Raw genomic sequence first — 18686 nt, 5'->3', positions numbered from 1 at the left:
TAATTCGTTGTCATCTCAAACACTGTATTCAAAGTGCCCACTATTATATTCTAACTATAGAATTAGAATAGTCATTGTATTTCCATGATTCCAAAAGTTATGCTCTAATTCGCAAGTCAAATCGCAATTGTAACATTTGGTTAAAAATAAGTCCTAGATTATTTGCCCATATCGTGCAGCCCTACGTGGCAGTGTGGAAATTATCTCAATTGAGCAGTGGTGTAAAGTACTTAAGCAAAAACACTTTAAAGTACTACTTAAGTCGTTTTTTTTGGTATCTGTACATTACTATTTTTTATTTTTGACAACTTTCACTTCACTACATTCCTAAAGAAAATACTATACTTTTTACTCCATACATTTTCCCTGACACCTAAAAGTACATTTTGAATGCTTAGCAGGACAGGAAAATGGTCCAATTCACACACGTCAAGAGAACATCCCTGGTCATCTACTGCCTCTGATCTGGAGAACTCCACAAATGCTTTGTTTGTAAATTATGTCTGAGTGTTGGAGTGTGCCCCTGGCTATCCATAAAATGGTGCCATTTGGTTTGCTTAATATAAGGAATTTGAAATTATTTATGCTTTTGATACTTAAGTATATTTTATCAATTACATTTACTTTTGATACATAAGTATATTTGCATATTTAAATCCAAATACTTTTAGACTTTTACTCAAGTAGTATTTTACTGGGTGACTTTCACTTGAGTAAAAGTAAAGATATGTTAATAGAAAATTACTCAAGTATGACAATTGGGTACTTTTTCCACCACTGCAATTGAGTGCAAGAAATGCAGAAATTATAAAAGTGATAAAATGTGTTTTGGTTGAAGTTCAATTGAACATTCTAAAACAAATTCGAATGGAGAAAGACTCATTGAAATCACTTAGAATGTATGTGTTGCTACCCTAGGTTCACTCACTATTCCAATCAAATGTAGAACTTTTATTATTCAAAACCTAAAAATACCATTATACCGTCCAATTTGTTTTAAATACCGTGATATAATATTTTGACCATATCGCCACAGCCCTATACTGGTATCGCCACAGCCCTATACTGGTATCGCCACAGCCCTATACTGGTATCGCCACAGCCCTATACTGGTATCGCCACAGCCCTATACTGGTATCGCCACAGCCCTATACTGGTATCGCCACAGCCCTATACTGGTATCGTCACAGCCCTATACTGGTATCGTCACAGCCCTATACTGGTATCGTCACAGCCCTGTACTGGTATCGTCACAGCCCTATACTGGTATCGTCACAGCCCTATACTGGTATCGTCACAGCCCTATACTGGTATCGTCACAGCCCTATACTGGTATCGTCACAGCCCTAGCGTCAGGTCTGGTTTCACTAAACTTCGGCCACAAAACTCAACCACTGGACTGAGACGAACATCTCCTCGGACAACTTGACCTCACTCTGCCATCTAGGTGCATCTTGAAAATGAGTCAGCTAAAGTTACATGGCCCAACCTGTTACTAAAACAGTATACCACTCTGAAAAACAAACCTACACCTCCTGTCACCTGAAAGACAACAGCTATACAATTATCCCACTAAAGCCTCTATTTGACTTCACAGGGTGTTTATAACCTTTGATTACTGCCTATCCCTCCCACGTTTCTCATGGCCCCTCCTGTCCTCTTCCTCTCCTCTCACAGACGGCCAAACCGTACGCGGGGCCACAGTTGGTTTTGATGACTGCAGCTCTCCTCCTTTGAAGGCTGGGCTCATAACCACCGCTCTTAATTAAACAGTAACCCTCAATTAAAGGATGGATATATCTGCCCATGTACTTGTTTAAATCTTTGGAAAACATAGCCAATGCTTTCCTTTCTACTGTACCATGGCCATGTTGTGACCACATTATCCTGCTATCCATATGATGTGGTGTCATGACTCTCCATGTCGAGGATCCAAGGCCTCAGATCAGCTTGGCAAATGGCTGACAGTCAGAGCCCCTCTCCTCCACAGGAGAAGAGAGGAGAGGGGGGGCTGGGCCGGTTTTATGACACCTCACGCCAAACGTAAATTCTTATGCAGCAGAGAACCCTCTTCTGCTCTTCAGTACCAACCAAAGGAATGCGTTTGTCCTCCAGGAAACATCTGCCTCAAACTTTAACATCCAAAAAAGTTAATATTGGAACAATATTTCTAAGATAGGAATGTTAAGAATGGTCAGTGGGGATCTAAAGAATAACCATGTCATATCGCTTTTCATTTTGTGATGTTATTAAAAACTCTATGAACCAAATACTGTAACTTAGGAAGGAAACCCCCTTCGGCTGTTAAGTTTCCATCCAATCAAATAAAATGTTATTGGTCACATACACATGTTTAACAGATGTTATTGCGGGTGTAGTGAAATGCTTGTGCTTGTAGCTCTGACAGTGCAGTAATATCTAACAAGTAATATCTAACAGTTTCACATCATATACCCAAAATACACGTAAGTAAGGAATGGATTAAGAATATATATACATATAGGTCAGAGGCATTGGACTAAGATACAGTGGCATAGTATGGAGTACAGTATATACACATATGAGATGGGTGATGCAATATTTACAAACAATTAAAGTGACTAAGATACTGTAGAATAGTTTAGAGTACAGTTCACATATATGAGATGAGTAATGCAAGATACGGAGACATTATTAAACTGGCTAGTGATCCATTTCTAAAAGTGGCCAGGGATTCCTAATCTATGTCTATAGGCAGCTGCCTCTGATGTGCTAGTGATGGCTGTTTAACAGTCTGGTGGCCTTGATGGAAGCTGTTTTTCAGTCTCAGATGGTTGAGGGACAGCTATTGGGGAACGTCTTGGAGGGTTTGGGTCCCTGTTTTTTTGGCCTGGAGGGAGATCTGTCGACGTGCCCTTGAGCAGGGCTTTGACCCTGAATGCTTCTGTGTGTCACTCTGAATGGGAGTCTGTTGGATGACTGGTGTGGTGTAGTTGTTGAGCGGCGTCACTGCAAGTATATTGTATGTTTTGGATATTCAATAAAATACATTTCAAAAAGAAAATGTAAAAAAAGAAATAACATGCAGAACAGCAGATGTGAAGCATGAGCTAAACGTTACAAATGGTTGGAAACTGAAACTCAACAAGAGTTTAAGAAACTCACTAGACCAAAACATTGACAGTCTGCAGCTGTGCATGTAAAGGGATCTAGAACATTGACTATCTACCCCAGAAAGGAAGGAGAAGATCCCATCTCATACAATCATTGGTGCATCTAAAGATGTTTTCTGAAGAAAAACTTCACTCCAAGCTAGAGGTCGACCGATTATGATTTTTCATCGCCGCCAATCAAAAGAGCAGAGAATGAATCTAAACTCATCAAAAAAAGAAACGTCCCTTTTTCAGGACCCTGTCTTTCAAAGATAATTCGTAAAAATCCAAATAACTTCACAGATCTTCATTGTAAAGGGTTTAAACACTGTTTCCCATGCTTGTTCAATGAACCATAAACAATTAATGAACATGCACCTGTGGAACGGTCGTTAAGACACTAACAGCTTACATACGGTAGGCAATTAAGGTCACAGTTATGAAAACTTAGGACACTAAAGAGGCCTTTCTACTGACTCTGGAAAACACCAAAAGAAATATGCCCAGGGTCCCTGCTCATCTGCGTGAACATGCCTTAGGCATGCTCCAAGGAGGCATGAGGACTGCAGATGTGGCCAGGGCAATAAATTGCAATGTCCGTACTGTGAGACGCCTAAGACAGCGCTACAGGGAGACAGGACGGACAGCTGACCGTCCTCGCAGTGGCAGACCATGTGTAACAACCCCTGCACAGGATCGGTACATCCGAACATCCCACCCGGGACAGGTACAGGATGGCAACAACTGCACGAGTTACACCAGGAACGCAAAATCCCTCCATCAGTGCTCAGACTGTCCGCAATAGGTTGAGAGAGGCTGGACTGAGGGCTTGTAGGCCTGTTGTAAGGACCAGACATCACCGGCAACAACGTCGCCTATGGGCACAAACCCACCGTCGCTGGACCAGACAGGACTGGCAAAATGTGCTCTTCACTGACGAGTCGCGGTTTTGTCTCACCAGGGGTGATGGTCGGATTCGCGTTTATCGTTGAAGGAATGAGCGTTACACCGAGGCCTGTACTCTGAAACGGGATCGATTTGGAGGTGGGGCAGTGTGTCACAGCATCAACGGACTGCACTTGTTGCCACTGCAGGCAATCTCAACGCTGTGCCTTACAGGGAAGACATCCTCCTCCCTTGTGTGGTACCCGTCCTGCAGGCTCATGCTGACCTGACCCTCCAGCATGACAATGCCACCAGCCATACTGCTCGTTCTGTGCACAAGACAGGAATGTCAGTGTTCTGCCATGGCCAGCGAAGAGCCCGGGTTTCAATCCCATTGAGCACATCTGGGACCTGTTGGATCGGAGGGTGAGGGCTAGGGCCATTCCCCCCAGAAATGTCCGGGGACTTGCAGGTGCCTTGGTGGAAGAGTGGGGTAACATCTCACAGCAGGAACTGGCAAATCTGGTGCAGTCCATGAGGAGGAGATGCACTGCAGTACTTAATGCAGCTGGTGGCCACACCAGATACCGACTGTTACTTTTGATTTTGACCCCCCCCCCCCTTTGTTCAGGGACACAATATTCAATTTCTGTTAGTCACATGTCTGTGAAACTTTGTCAGTTTATGTCTCAGTTGTTGAATCTTATGTTCATACAAATATTTACACATGTTAAGTTGCTGAAAATTAACGCAGTTGACAGTGAGGACGTTTCTTTTTTTGCTGAGTTTAGTACTGAACGCATAAGCTACAGCTAGCTAGCACTGCAGTGCATAAAATGTGGTGAGTAGTTGACTCAAAGAGAGAGAGAGAAAGACAATAGTTGAACAGTTTTGAACAAATTAATTTCTTCCAAAATGAAGGAGAAGCGAGAGATTGGGTGAGCAATATACATATATTTTACATTAAAATAGAGAGGGATGCTATGTTAGCTAGCTGGCTATCCAACACGAACTCATCCAAGGTAAGCGTTTGGTTTTATTAATTTATTGCCACCGGGGCCCACCTGTGTAACTGCTAAACCCCTTTCTGACTGTACACTGTACTGGATGATTGTAGCTAGCGCGTTTACTAATGCATTAGTTCTAGTGGCTATGTTTACTATGACAACAATGTAGGATGTGTGTAGCGGTTATAGCCGTCATTATATAAAGGTTTGGCTTGGAAAGGTTTTTTTCACCTGTGCACTGAAGTCCACATGCGAGGCAAAAGGTGAGAGGAGGAGACCGTGCAGATAGTTGCGGGAAGAAATTATATATATACAACGAGCAAAGTGATCATGCTGTTTTTATGTGGCTGCTATGAAAGTGAACTGTTTGTGTGTGATCAGGGGTGTATTCATTCTGCCGATTCTGTTGAAAAACTTTTCTTAAAAACGGAACGGGGATAAAAAAACAATACCTGAATTTGTCCAATAGAAATTCACATTTGCAACTGTTGGACTAACAATTACTCCCTAGATTAGCTAGATGCAGGCAAGAGTGTGCAGCATAATTGAAAGTGTCACTGTTGCAGTTCTTGGTGTGTGCGGGCTTTCCACATCCCCAAAGTGAGAGCGACCTGTTCACTAGGGATGGGGATTTGAAATTATTTCCCTATTCGAAAAGTATCATGAATAGTTGTCAGATATCTGGATATGAGAAATGTTTTTTTTTTTTTTTTAACTGAGCACTGCTGCGTGAGAGAAAGAGGCTGACGCTCTATTGCTGCAGCTGAGGGAGAGGGAGAAAGAGAGGGATGCAGCCAAGGCAACTCGGGTACAGCCAAGACTAGCCAACTTGTAGCAACCACAATGTTATTTAGCATTCCATATAATAATAATAATACAATTATTATTGTTGTGCCTGTTTTGAGTAGCTTAGAGAAGTTAGCTAGCATACTATAGCTAGCTAGGCTAATGGAGGCCTAGCTAGCTATAATAACTTTAATTACGTAACTTTATTCCATATTGCGTTGCATTAGTGTACGCTCACTCCCCTTGCTACATATTGAGCCTCTTTGCCGCTTTGACTGGCCAACATAAACAACAAAGCGAAAGGGGGATACCTAGTCAGTTGTCCAACAATGTATTCAACTGAAATGTGTCTTTCCGCATTTAACCCAACCCCTCTAAATCAGATAGGTGTGGGGGACAGATTTTTACCTTGTCAGCAAACTGGCTATTGGTTGGCAACCAGTCTTTTTATGGAGCCACGTCATAAAAACGACAGTTTTGGCGGCCTGTGGGACGAATTTGGCCGGCGAGTGATTTCCGTTGACCCTTCAAGTTTTCTGAGCAAAAAATGTATATTTTATTAAATGTTTTATTGTTGGATATAAAAGACTAAAAACACCAGCAAATCAGCTCCAAGTGATTTTAAATGTTGAAAATCTGTTCCAAAGTATTTCCACACGTGATAGAGATATTTAGCCTCTCGAGTGATGCGTGAGGCGTCACTACTGACCCCGGTTCGATCCCAGGCTGTGTCACAGCCGGCCGTGACACCCATGAGGCGGCACACAATTGGCCCAGCGTCGTCTGTGATAGGCCAGCGGGGATTTCCTTGTCCCATTGCGGTCTAGCGACTCCTTGTTGCGGGCCGGGCGCTTGCAAGCTGACTTCGGTCGTCAGCTGGACGGTATTTCCTCCGACACATTGGTGTGGCTGGCTTCCGGGTTAAGCGAGCAGTGTCAAGAAGCAGTGCGGCTTGGCAGACTTGTGTTTCAGAGGAAGCATGGCTCTCGACCGTCGCCTCTCCCGAGTCCATAGGGGAGTTGCAGCGATGGGAGAAGACTAACTACAAATTGGATATCAAGAAAAAAGTTGAATATAGGCTGAATCTATTTGATGATCCCTGTTGTATGTAATTTAATTCACAAAAAAAGCATTTTTAGTGTTAACCTCTTAGGGCTAGGGGGCATTATTTATACCGCCGGATAAAAAAACGTACCCGATTTAATCTGGTTACTACTCCTACCCAGTAACTAGAATATGCATATACTTATTAGATATGGATAGAAAACACCCTAAAGTTTCTAAAACTGTTTGAATGGTGTCTGAGTATAAACAGAACTCATATGGCAGGCAAAAACCTGAGAGATTCCTTTACAGGAAGTGGCCTGTCTGACCATTTATTGGCTTTCTTTGACATCTCTTTCCAAAACAAAGGATCTCTGCGGTAACGTAACACTTCCCACGGCTCCCATAGGCTCTCAGAGCCCGGGAAAAAGCTGAATGTCGTCATTCCAGCCCCAGGCTGAAACACATTATCGCCTTTGTCAAGTGGCCGATCAGGGGACTGTGGGCTTAGGCGCGTGCACTGGTTGCCCCCGTCTTTCTTTTTTTTCCTCTATTTACCGAAACGCAGATTCCCGGTCGGAATATTATCGCTTTTTTATGAGATAAATTGCATAAAAATTTATTTTAAACAGCGGTTGACATGCTTCGAAGTACGGTAATGGAATATTTAGACATTTTTTGTCACGAAATGCGCCATGCTCGTAACCCTGATTTACCCTTTCGGATAGTGTCTAGAATGCACGAACAAAACGCCGCTGTTTGGATATAACGATGGATTATTTGGGACCAAACCAACATTTGTTATTGAAGTAGAAGTCCTGGGAGTGCATTCTGACGAAGAACAGCAAAGGTAATAACATTTTTGTTATAGTAAATCTGATTTTGGTGAAGGCTAAACTTGCTGGGTGTCTAAATAGCTAGCCCGTGATGGCTGGGTTATGTACTTAGAATATTGCAAAATGTGCTTTCACCAAAAAGCCATTTTAAAATCGGACATATCGAGTACATAGAGGAGTTCTGTATCTATAATTCTTAAAATAATTGTTATGATTTTTGTGAACGTTTATCGTGAGTAATTTAGTAAATTGTTAGTAAATTCCCCGGAACGTCACATGCTAATGTAAAAAGCTGTTTTTTTATATAAATATGAACTTGATTGAACAAAACATGCATGTATTGTATAACATAATGTCCTAGGGTTGTCATCTGATGAAGATCAAAGGTTAGTGCTGCATTTAGCTGTGGTTTGGGTTTATGTGACATTATATGCTAGCTTGAAAAATGGGTGTCTGATTATTTCTGGCTGGGTACTCTGCTGACATAATCTAATGTTTTGTTTTCGTTGTAAAGCCTTTTTGAAATCGGACAGTGTGGTTAGATTAACGAGAGTATTGTCTTTAAATAGCTGTAAAATAGTCATATGTTTGAGAAATTGAAGTAATAGCATTTCTAAGGTATTTGAAAATCGCGCCACAGGATTCAACTGGCTGTTACGTAGGTGGGACGATTTGGTGCCACCTAGCCCAGAGAGGTTAAAAATAGGCCTATAATTTTGTATATGGCCTAACGCCGTTCTGATATTCGAATAACCGTGCACATCCCTTCTGTTCACCCCCATAAATAGCCAGCCGCAGAGAGAAAGAGGTACAAGCTGGCATGGTGCCATAATGAGCCAGAAATATGTGCTGAAACACTAATGCAGATGTTCTGTTGTGGAGATCACAGCCATCAGGGGGAGCTGTGTGTGTGTGTGTGTGTGTGTGTGTGTGTGTGTGTAGCATCCATCAGTATCACGTTTGAAATGTAGATTTGTGCAAGAGAGACTGTAGGAAGAAAGAGTGGTCCTCTACCTCACCTCTCCGAGATTACAGAGAGAGAAGAGAGGGGGAGAGAGAAGAGGGAGGGGGAGAGAGAGAGAGAGACAGTGAGCAAGACAGAGAGGGTAAATACATTTGAATTCACTCACTTTTTGACCATCCACCACCCCCCTCTTCAGAGGACAAAAAAAACCTTCGTTTTTACATATTTTTGTTTTGTTGTTAAATGTACATTCTACACAGATTACATTTTTTTTACAGTAGTTACAAGAATAAAGTAATTTGATATAAATCGTGTTGTTTTCAGTCATAACTATTATAGAACATGAGCTTTTAAACCCACCCCTCAGCTACTCTCATTCCATCCCACCTATAATGTGGCCAGAAAGTGTCTTTTTGGACCTGAATGCCAAAACATTAAAGAGATAAGTGCTAAAAGTTGACCCATTTTGCATACCACACCATACCATAAAACATCCATGTGTTCATTACAGGAAAAGATAAGCAGTTGAGTTGGATATAATTTAAAAGCTTACAAACAGGGTCAAACTATTTGGTGATTTCATGAAAGAAATGTTTTTAAAAAAAATAAAAATGATCATTTTTAACCTTAAACGTAAATTATGTGTATACACATGTATGCTCTGATGTTTTTGAAATTCACATGTAGCTTAGATGCTACTTTACATCATCTGAGGTTGATGAGCATGTGTCTCAACTGATGGCGGGCACAACACAAAAACCTCAGATTATGTAAAATAGGGTCATAGCTATAAGCAAATTAACATTTTTAGGAGTTTATTCGTTTTTAGATCATTTTTAATCTTAAACGTCAATTATCATTTTATGTTAAAAAAAAAATCACCAAATAGTTTGATCCTGTTTGTAAGCTTTTAAATTATATAAATCCCAACCATTCATATTTTTCAGTGATGAAGACATGGATGTTTCATGGTATGGTGGGGGGAACTTTATCTATTGAATGTTCTGGCAATCTGGCCAAAAAGTTACTTTCTCAGCACAATGATAATGGGCAAATATGTACGGAAGGTTTTGTTCAAATCAAAAAGGGGTGCTCTCAAAAAGTGATTGAATTCAAATGGATTTACCGAGGAGGAAAGCTTGAGAAATGGTTTACCAACACACTCTACCCCATGTACCTGATGAATGAATAGACACGTGTAAATATATAAATACATATTTTGCACATTCTGTAAATGACTGATCCCACAGCTCCGTCTCTCTCAGACAATCACTCACTCGCTCTGGGGGTACTGAATAACTGTGGAGCCCACATTATAAAATACCCCCAAGAGTTTGGATGAAAAAGTACACTCATACACAACCCACCAACGCACACTCCTGTTACAACTCAACAATACAAACACACATCCCTGCTATAACTCAACCCACAAATACACACACCACTGTTACAATTCCAGAAACCCACAAATACACATACCACTGTTATAATTCAACAAACAAACAAACACCCGTTGTAATTCATCAGCAATACATAAATGAACACACATCACACACCCCTGTAGAGCGGGCGGAGATCGGGGTGCCTTGTGAGAATTCGTTGGCGAGTGGGTAGCCTCTGCCATCAGTTCTATTGGCCAACGTGCAGTCACTGGAGAATAAACTGGATGAGCTACGTTCGAGACTATCCTACCAACAGGACATTAAAACTAATATCTTATGTTTTACAGGGTCGTGGCTGAACGACGACACAGATAATATACAGTTGGCTGTGTTTTCCGTGCATCAACAGGACAGAACAGCTACATCCGGTAAGACAAGGGGTGGTGGTGTGTGTCTATTTGTCAATAACAGCTGGTGCGCGATGTCAAGAATTAAGGAAGTCTCGACGTATTGCTCACCTGAGGTAGAGCACCTCATGATAAGCTGTAGACCTCACTATCTACCAAGAGAGTTTATCTATATTTTTCGTAGCCGTATATTTACCACCACAAACCGATGCTGGCACTAAGATCGCACTCAACGAGCTGTATACGGCCATAAGCAAACGCTCATCCAGAAGTGGTGCACTTTAATGCAGGCAAACTTAAATCAGTTTTACCAGATTTCTACCAGCATGGCACATGTGCAACCAGAGGATTTTTTTTTTGTTGAAAAATAAAAATAAAACTCTAGACAACCTTTACTCCACACAGAGACACATAAAGCTCTCTCCCGCCATCCATTTGGCAAATCTGACCACAAATCTATTTTCCTGATTCCAGCTTACAAGCAAAAACTAAAAGCAGGAAGCCCGAGTGACTCTCTCAATACAGAAGTGGTCAAATGAAGCAGTAGCTACGATACCGGACTGTTTTGCTAGCACAGACTAGAATATGTTCAGGGATTCATCCAATTGCATTGAGGAGTATACCACTTCAGTCACCAGCTTCATCAATAAGTAGATCGACGACGACATCCCAACAGTGATCGTACGTACAAATCTCAACCAGAAGCCATGGATTACAGGCAACATCTGCACTGAGCTAAAGACTAGAAGCTGCCGCCTTCAAGGAGTGGGACACTAATCCAGACACTTATAAGAAATCCGCTATGCCCCCAGATGAACCATCAAACAGGCAAAGCGTAAATACAGGAATAAGATTTAATCCTACTACACCGGCTCTGACGCTCGTCGGATGTGTCAGGGCTTGCAAACTATCAAGGACTACAAAGGGAAACCTAGCCGTGAGCTGCCCAGTGACGCAAGATTACCAGATGGGCTAGATGTCTTTTATGCTCGCATCGAGGCAAGCAACACAAACATGCATGAGAGCACCAGCTGTTCCCGAACGACTGTGTGATAACGCTCCACGTAGCCGATGTGAGCAATACGTTTAAACAGGTCAACATTCACAAGGCCGCGGGGCCAGACGGATTACCAGGACGTGAACTCCGAGCATGTACGGACCAACTAGAAAGTGTCTTCACTGACATTTTCAACCTCAACCTCTCCCTGACCGAGTCTGTTTCAAGCAGACCACCATAGTCCCTGTGCCCAAGAAAGCGAAGTTAACCTGCCTAAATAACTACCGCCCCATTGCACTCACGTCGGTAGTCATGAAGTGCTTTGAAAGGCTGGTCATGGCTCACATCAACACCATCATCCCGGAAACCCTAGACCCACTCCAATTCATAAACCACCCCAACAGATCCACAGATGATGCAATTTCTATTGCACTCCACACTGCCCTTTCCCACCTGTACAAAAGGAACACCTATGTGAGAATGCTGTTCATTGACTACAGCTCAGCGTTGAACACCATAGTGCCCACGAAGCTCATCACTAAGCTAAGGACCTTGGGACTAAACACCTCCCTCTGCAACTGGATCCTGGACTTCCTGGTGGGCCGCCCCAGGTGGTAAGGGTAGGCAAAAACACATCTGCCACGCTGATCCTCAACACGGGGGCCCCTCAGGGGTGCGTGCTTAGTCCCCTCCTGTACTCCCTGTTCACCTACGACCACGTTGCCAAGCACGACTCCAACACCATCATTAAGTTTGCTGAGGACACAACAGTGGTAGGCCTGATCACCAACAACGATGAGACAGCCAATAGGGAGGTGGTCAGAGAACTGGCAGTGTGGTGCCAGGACAACAACTTCTCCCTCAACGTGAGCAAGACAAAGGAGCTGATCGTGAATTACAGGAAAAGGGGGGCCAAGCACACACCCATTCACACAGACAAGGCTGTAGTGGAGCGGGTCGAAAGTTTCAAGCTTCTTGATGTCCACATGCCCAACAAACTATCATGGTCCAAACACACCAAGACAGCCGTGAAGAGGGCACAACACCTTTTCCCACTCAGGAGCCTGAAAAGAGTTGGCATGGGTCCCCAGATCCTCAAAAAGTTCTACAGCTGCACCATCGAGAGCATCCTGACCGGTTGCATCATCACTTGGTATAGCAACTGCTCGGTATCCGACCGCAAGGCGCTACAGAGGGTAGTGCCTATGACCCAGTACGTCACTGGGGCCAAGCTTCCTGCCATCCAGGACCTATATACTAGGCAGTGTCAGAAGAAGGCCCCAAAAACTTGTCAAATACTCCAGTCATCCAAGTCATAGACTGTCCTCTCTGCTACCGCATGGCAATCGATACCAGAGCACTAAGTCTAGGTCCAAAAGGCTCTTTAACAGCTTCTATCCCCAAGCCATAAGACTGAACAATTCATCAAATGGCCACCCAGACTATATACTTAAACCCCCCCTTTGTTTTTACACAGCTGCTATTTGCTGTTTATTATCTATGCAGTCTATGTACAAATTACCTCAACTAACCTGTACCCCTGCACATTGACTCAGTACTGGTACCCCCTGTATATAGCCTCATTATTCTTATTTTATTGTGTTACTTTTATTTTATACTTTAGTTTATTTAGTAAATATTTTCTTAACTCCATTTCTTGAACTCCATTTCACGGTAATACCTGTGGTATTCGGCGCATGTGATAAATCCAATTTTATTTGTTCAACCATAAACTGTCCAGCTGCACAATAACTAGGCTGGGAATTGCCAGGGACCTTATGATACGATATTATCATGATACTTAAATCTAATCAACATTTATTGGTAGCGTATACAGTTTAGCAGATGTTATAACAGGTGCAACAAAATGCTTATGTTACTAGCTCCTAACAATGCAGTAAAATGTCAGACAAGTATACAAATAATCATACCCCAGAAATATATCTTGAAATGTTGTATTGAATCCAATTCAGCCAAATCGCACTGTAACAGCAATCCAAATGCAATCTATAGGTATATACACCAGATTAATTTTAAGAAGATATGCTAAGAATGATATGTACAGCAGTAGATATAGAGTGAGCCATGTCAAGAATCCAGTACATAAATAAATATGTGGTGTGTATAAACAGTGAAACTAAAATGCAATGTACAGTAGTAGAAATAATAGAATGAGCTTTGTCGAGAATACAGCATTTAAATACACAGTACAAAACCCCATGACAAAATGGATAGAATTGCAGGAATTTCGCTTCCGGACCAAAGTCCAGAATATACATATATATGTATTGTATGTGAATGGTGTGTATGGACAGTATATAAATAGAAAAGGTGTGTACAGCAGTAGTTATATAGGATGAGCCACGGCTAGAATACAGTATATACATATAAAGTAGGTAAAAATGTATGTAAACGTTAACAAAGTTGGCTTTTTACGTGCCGATATGATTTGTATAGCGATGATGTATGTATCATGATGCTATATGTATTGCGATCGGATAATACGATTTATTTGTGATTCAATGTTCCAAACATATAGCACATTGTTATGTCAGCTGCAGAGCGACAAGAGAGCCATGAGAAAACAAGTATCAATATATCGTCAACAATAATATTGTGATACTCAACTGTATCGATTTTTTGCCCCATCACGACAAAGAACACACTACCCGCACCAGGTAGCAGAGTGCCCTCAATCAGTTGTAAAAGCCCTCTTCCCTGTGCTGCAAAAGAACATGATTTCATAAGTCTGTGAGAATGTGACACTTTGTTTCGGTTTGGGGGTTTTATACCACTTACTGTGATTGTATCCTTCAAAACATCACATTTGAAACGTAGTTTGTTCAAGGACTGTATGTTGATACAAATGTAGATTGGTGTATGCTGCAGAATATCTTACACAAAAGGTGCATTTTGCTCTTTCCTCCCTCCCTTTTCCTCAGATGAGTCTTGGTTTTTATTTGTTAGGAGATGGAGTAAAAATACCTCTGTTCTGAGGCAAACCTAGACCCATCTGTAGATCCCAGACAAAGCTACGAGGAATCTGACCACTTCAAAGACTACACACTCACTCCCAAATCCCAACCTATCGGGCTAATTGCCAAGATTCTTCATCCTTGGCACTTGTGTTCTTTCCGTTTCCTATAATTTCTCTCAAATGGCATAATTACCGCTATTTCCGTTCAATTTGTCTAATGCAAAGGCTATTGGGACCATAACACTGTTGGTAGGATTCAAATCGCTGCTTAAGTCAATAATGATGTGATCTAAATGGTCTTAAATCAGACATCTCCTGGCACAGACAGCGTGGTTCACAGGGCGGGCATGAGCTTCCACCAACAGCCTGCCAAAGGACTGGCATGGCCGCTGTGTTTAATGTAATTGACCGAGTCACTCATAGAGGAGATGTATTCATTAGTTAACCAGGGCCAAATGAATTATCTTATGGCGTGTGATACTAGTACTACTACCAGTTAAGAATAAGAGGTGTGCAGGCAGAAGTATGTGAAGAAAGACACTTTGTAAACTTTTCTATGGCAGGTTTGTTTGAATTGCAGCCTGACCCTGCCTCCACACATCCGTTTGTTCTCCCTTATCTCTCTCTTCCTTTTAACTGTTCTAGTTGAATGGAGGCCAGGCCGCTTCAAATCTCACATGGACACAAGGTCCTCCGCAATCAAACGTTCTTCGTATGCCACAGACAGGGTTTCACAACACAAACAGAACTGTTGTTCGTTTGTGGAACTTGTGGTCTAATAGTTTTAACAGGAGATGATTGTCTCATTTCACGAGTTTCTCATTTCACGAGCTACTGCGTAAAACTCAAAGGAATGCGTAAAACACAGGAAGGCATAATGCAGTTGGACTGATGTGAACTAGCAAATATGTCCATAATGATTCCCTACAAAGTAGGCTTTCGCTTACATGTGTCGCTTGGCTACAATGTTTCCGCACGAGGTACAGCTTGGTTGTTTTATGATACCAACTAGGTTGTACGCTTCTAAATGTATTAAGGAGTAGGCTAGTGATGATGATAGGATACAATAGTATAAGGGTGCAGTAGGCTAGGCTATGGCTTTCATCATTCTGACTGTGCAAAGATTAAACCATTCACGTAAACCGTTCAGGCTACTCATTTACTATGGAATATTCTTCCCTAATTGTTTTATTGATACATTCATTCAAAAATATATATAAAATCGCTGGCTGAATCTCATTGTAGCCACATCTCCTTCTGCCCAGTGACTGCTCGTCGTTACACTCACTGTATGTAACCGCGGGCTATTCGCACAAAGTGCTCTGAAGCGTGAAGAGCAATTGCCTGCAAATCCAGCAGGGCGCTAACAAAGCCTTACCTAGGAAATGTGCCCGTCTTCATTGTTTTCGGGAAAGGTACCGTCCGTTTTCTCCTCCCGTTAAGCCGAGCTGCACGCCGCTGTTTCAAATCCGATGCACGAATACTGCACGTTTGTTGCCTGGCTACCCAGACTCCTCGCTCCGGCCAAACGCTACGCCACGCCCACGGACGACAAAACAACTATTTAGCGAACGACAGAGCAGCAGAATAGTTACGTTTGAGTCGTCAGGCTAGCACATTCGGTCTTTTTTGTCTGTCACATTGGCCTTTTATCAATTAGATTTGCCCACCTCCTGCGTCCTCTCTCGCCTGCTTTTGCCAAAGGTCAAAGTTAATCGAGGAGAGTCGGCAAGGAGCGTGAACTTGGATGGAAATGGCTTGCTTGAAATGAGACGGTCCTGCTCCACTCAAGCGTCGTTAGGCAAATTACGTTTACACAGGGGTGGATCCGAAAATAAATGTGTAATGTGCTCAAAACAAATTGTTAGCTGTGCAAGACATTGTATAGATAAAATAATAAGGATCATATTGTTTTTAAACGTGTGCATGTTTTTGTCCTCTGACAAAACAAAAGCTGATTCAAAGGTGGTGTGGTAGATTTCAAAACTCTTTGGGACTTTTATCCTTTGATGGTTTGGGGAAACCAATAAGTGGTCGAGCAGTGTGTCAATTCGTTAGTAGGCAAACAAGTGTCCTCCTCCTCGTTATCCACCTTTCATCGAGGATACTCGTGTATCACCACAGAATATTTTCTAAATCTGCCACACCCCCATGTTACTTACTGTTTTATCTATAAAATGTATTGCACAACTAACTTTATTTGTTTTGAGCACTTTACACATTTATTTTGGGATCCACCCCTGTAAACGTTTGCCTGATGACACACAAGTGGAGAAGGACCATCTCATTTCAAGCAAGCGCATTTCCATCCACGTTCACTCTCCTTGGCATGTCTATTCAATTAACTTTGACCTTTTTCAAAAGGAGGCGAGAGAGGACGGAGCGAGGACGCAGAAGGTGAGAAAATCTAATTGATAAAAGGCCAAGAGTATCCTCCATGAAAGGTGGCTATCGAGGAGAGGAGGACACTCTTCTGTTTGCCTACTAACAAATTGACACATTCCTTCGACCACTCAACCACTTTTAAATTATATTATGTGAGCTAAATATAAAAATAGAGGACTAATGTTACTAGCCCCACTACAACAACAAAAATACTTAAATATATGTAATTTTGTCCTATGGAGGACAAAATGGCCGACTGGTGGCTTCAAAGCCTCTCATTGGCCAATAGATAGCATCAGCAATCCAGGGTTTATATAGGCCTACATCATTGGTTGTTACCAGGTTGTAACCTATTTGAAATATAGTGCCTTTAAGTGTGGGGGATCATCAGCCACGAGTTGACTTGAAGCAAAGAACTGCAATTTAAAGAGGTAAATATGTTAAAAAGTAAACGGGCTAATTTCCTATTTTAGCTACCAATAGATGGATGGTTGCTTAGCAACAATGCACAATGAGCACTTGTGTCTCATACGTCGTTACAATTGTTGGTAAACTAGCTAGCAAATGTTTTGCCATATAAGCATTGACATGAAATCAATCAAAACACCTCAAAACAAGAAAATGGTATCAAGAACAAGATTAAACTAGCTGAAATGAGACACGATTCCCCACATGGCTGTTTCTTGTCATTGTTACTAGCCATATGGCCATCCATAATCACAACAACTCACAGACTTCTGCCCAATTAAGGCGTGCACATTGTTTTTGTGACGTTGTCAGCTAACCTGTGTGGTAACCCATCATTCCCGTGTGGCTCAGTTGGTAGAGCATGGTGTTTGCAATGCCAGGGTTGTGGGTTCGATTCCCACGGGGGGGCCAGTATGGAGAAAAAAAAATATGAAATGTATGCATTCACTACTGTAAGTCGCTCTTGATAAGAGCATCTGCTAAATAACTAAAATGTAATGTAAATGTAACCCATCTATAGAGCCTACAATAATCTGTTTAGATGGAGGAATGGTTCATAAGGGGAGAGACTTTACCTCATAGCCCAGGGGTGACCATGTCAACTCCAAATGGAGACCTAATGAAAGACTTGCAGCCTAATGTGCTGGACTGCTAAATCCTTAAAATCCTTATGCAGAACTACAATTCCCTGATGAAGGCATGGAGTCATATTATCTCTAGGATGCTGCCCATATAGCAACATCACATCTATGTTGTCCCATGGCCGCTGCATATGTGTATTTGTGTTTATCTTGTCTTTTCCAAGACTTACCTCATCTGTTGCCCCTATTTCTTTTAGTCCATGTGTCTTCTAGGATAGAACGGTACCCTGGGAAAAAAGAAAGTTCCAAATTAGGTAGGAGACATAACACGTGTGCACTTGTGTTAGTTTGCATGCAGTCATGTGTGTATGTTTGTGTGCTTTGTTGTGAGTTGGCAAGTGTGTGGTTGTTTGAGCTCCACTATTGGTTCGTGTGTGTTGGTCTTTCATTTGTGCTCAAGCATGTGTGTATTTATACTGTTTGTGGAAGTGTGGCCATGTGTTTTCCTGCCCCTTTGCCTGTGTGTTTGTGCGCTGCTTTCTTAATTGTCTCATCAGTAAATGTCAAACGTCCAAATGGCTCCTCTGTCCAGATTTATTTATTCATTTGTACTCCATCAGATGCAGCCACTGCTGCGGCACGCTGCAATTACAGCAGAGCACAGAAATATGTCCATGAATAATAAATCACTACACAACTAGAGCTGGCCAGCCGGATGGCCATGTACAGTCACAGTTGCACAGAGAGAATCAACATAAATAGAGCAATATTTTTTATTTCATTTTACCATGGTTTTAGCAGGTATACTAGATATATTTGCTGAGAGCATATTATCT

General features: G+C 42.0%; 1 protein-coding gene across 2 annotated transcripts in view; it reads right to left on the bottom strand.

The window, feature by feature from the left end:
* LOC106581977 (beta-galactoside alpha-2,6-sialyltransferase 2) overlaps nucleotides 1–16145 on the bottom strand; it is a 59719-nt gene extending 43574 nt beyond the window's left edge. Inside the window, exon 1 of one of the 2 annotated variants that reach the window (XM_014164587.2) lies at nucleotides 15795–16145. The gene's annotated coding sequence lies outside the window, so the exon portion shown is untranslated. The remainder of the gene's footprint in view (nucleotides 1–15794) is intronic. The other variant, XM_014164585.2, reaches the window with a different exon arrangement.
* Between the last annotated feature and the right edge of the window lie 2541 nt (nucleotides 16146–18686).

Source organism: Salmo salar, chromosome ssa21, assembly GCF_905237065.1.
Source record: "Salmo salar chromosome ssa21, Ssal_v3.1, whole genome shotgun sequence".
In the NCBI taxonomy this organism is placed as follows: Eukaryota; Metazoa; Chordata; class Actinopteri; order Salmoniformes; family Salmonidae; genus Salmo; species Salmo salar.
The sequence above is the reverse complement of the archived record's forward strand: the minus strand, read 5'-3'. Positions and strand labels throughout refer to the sequence as shown.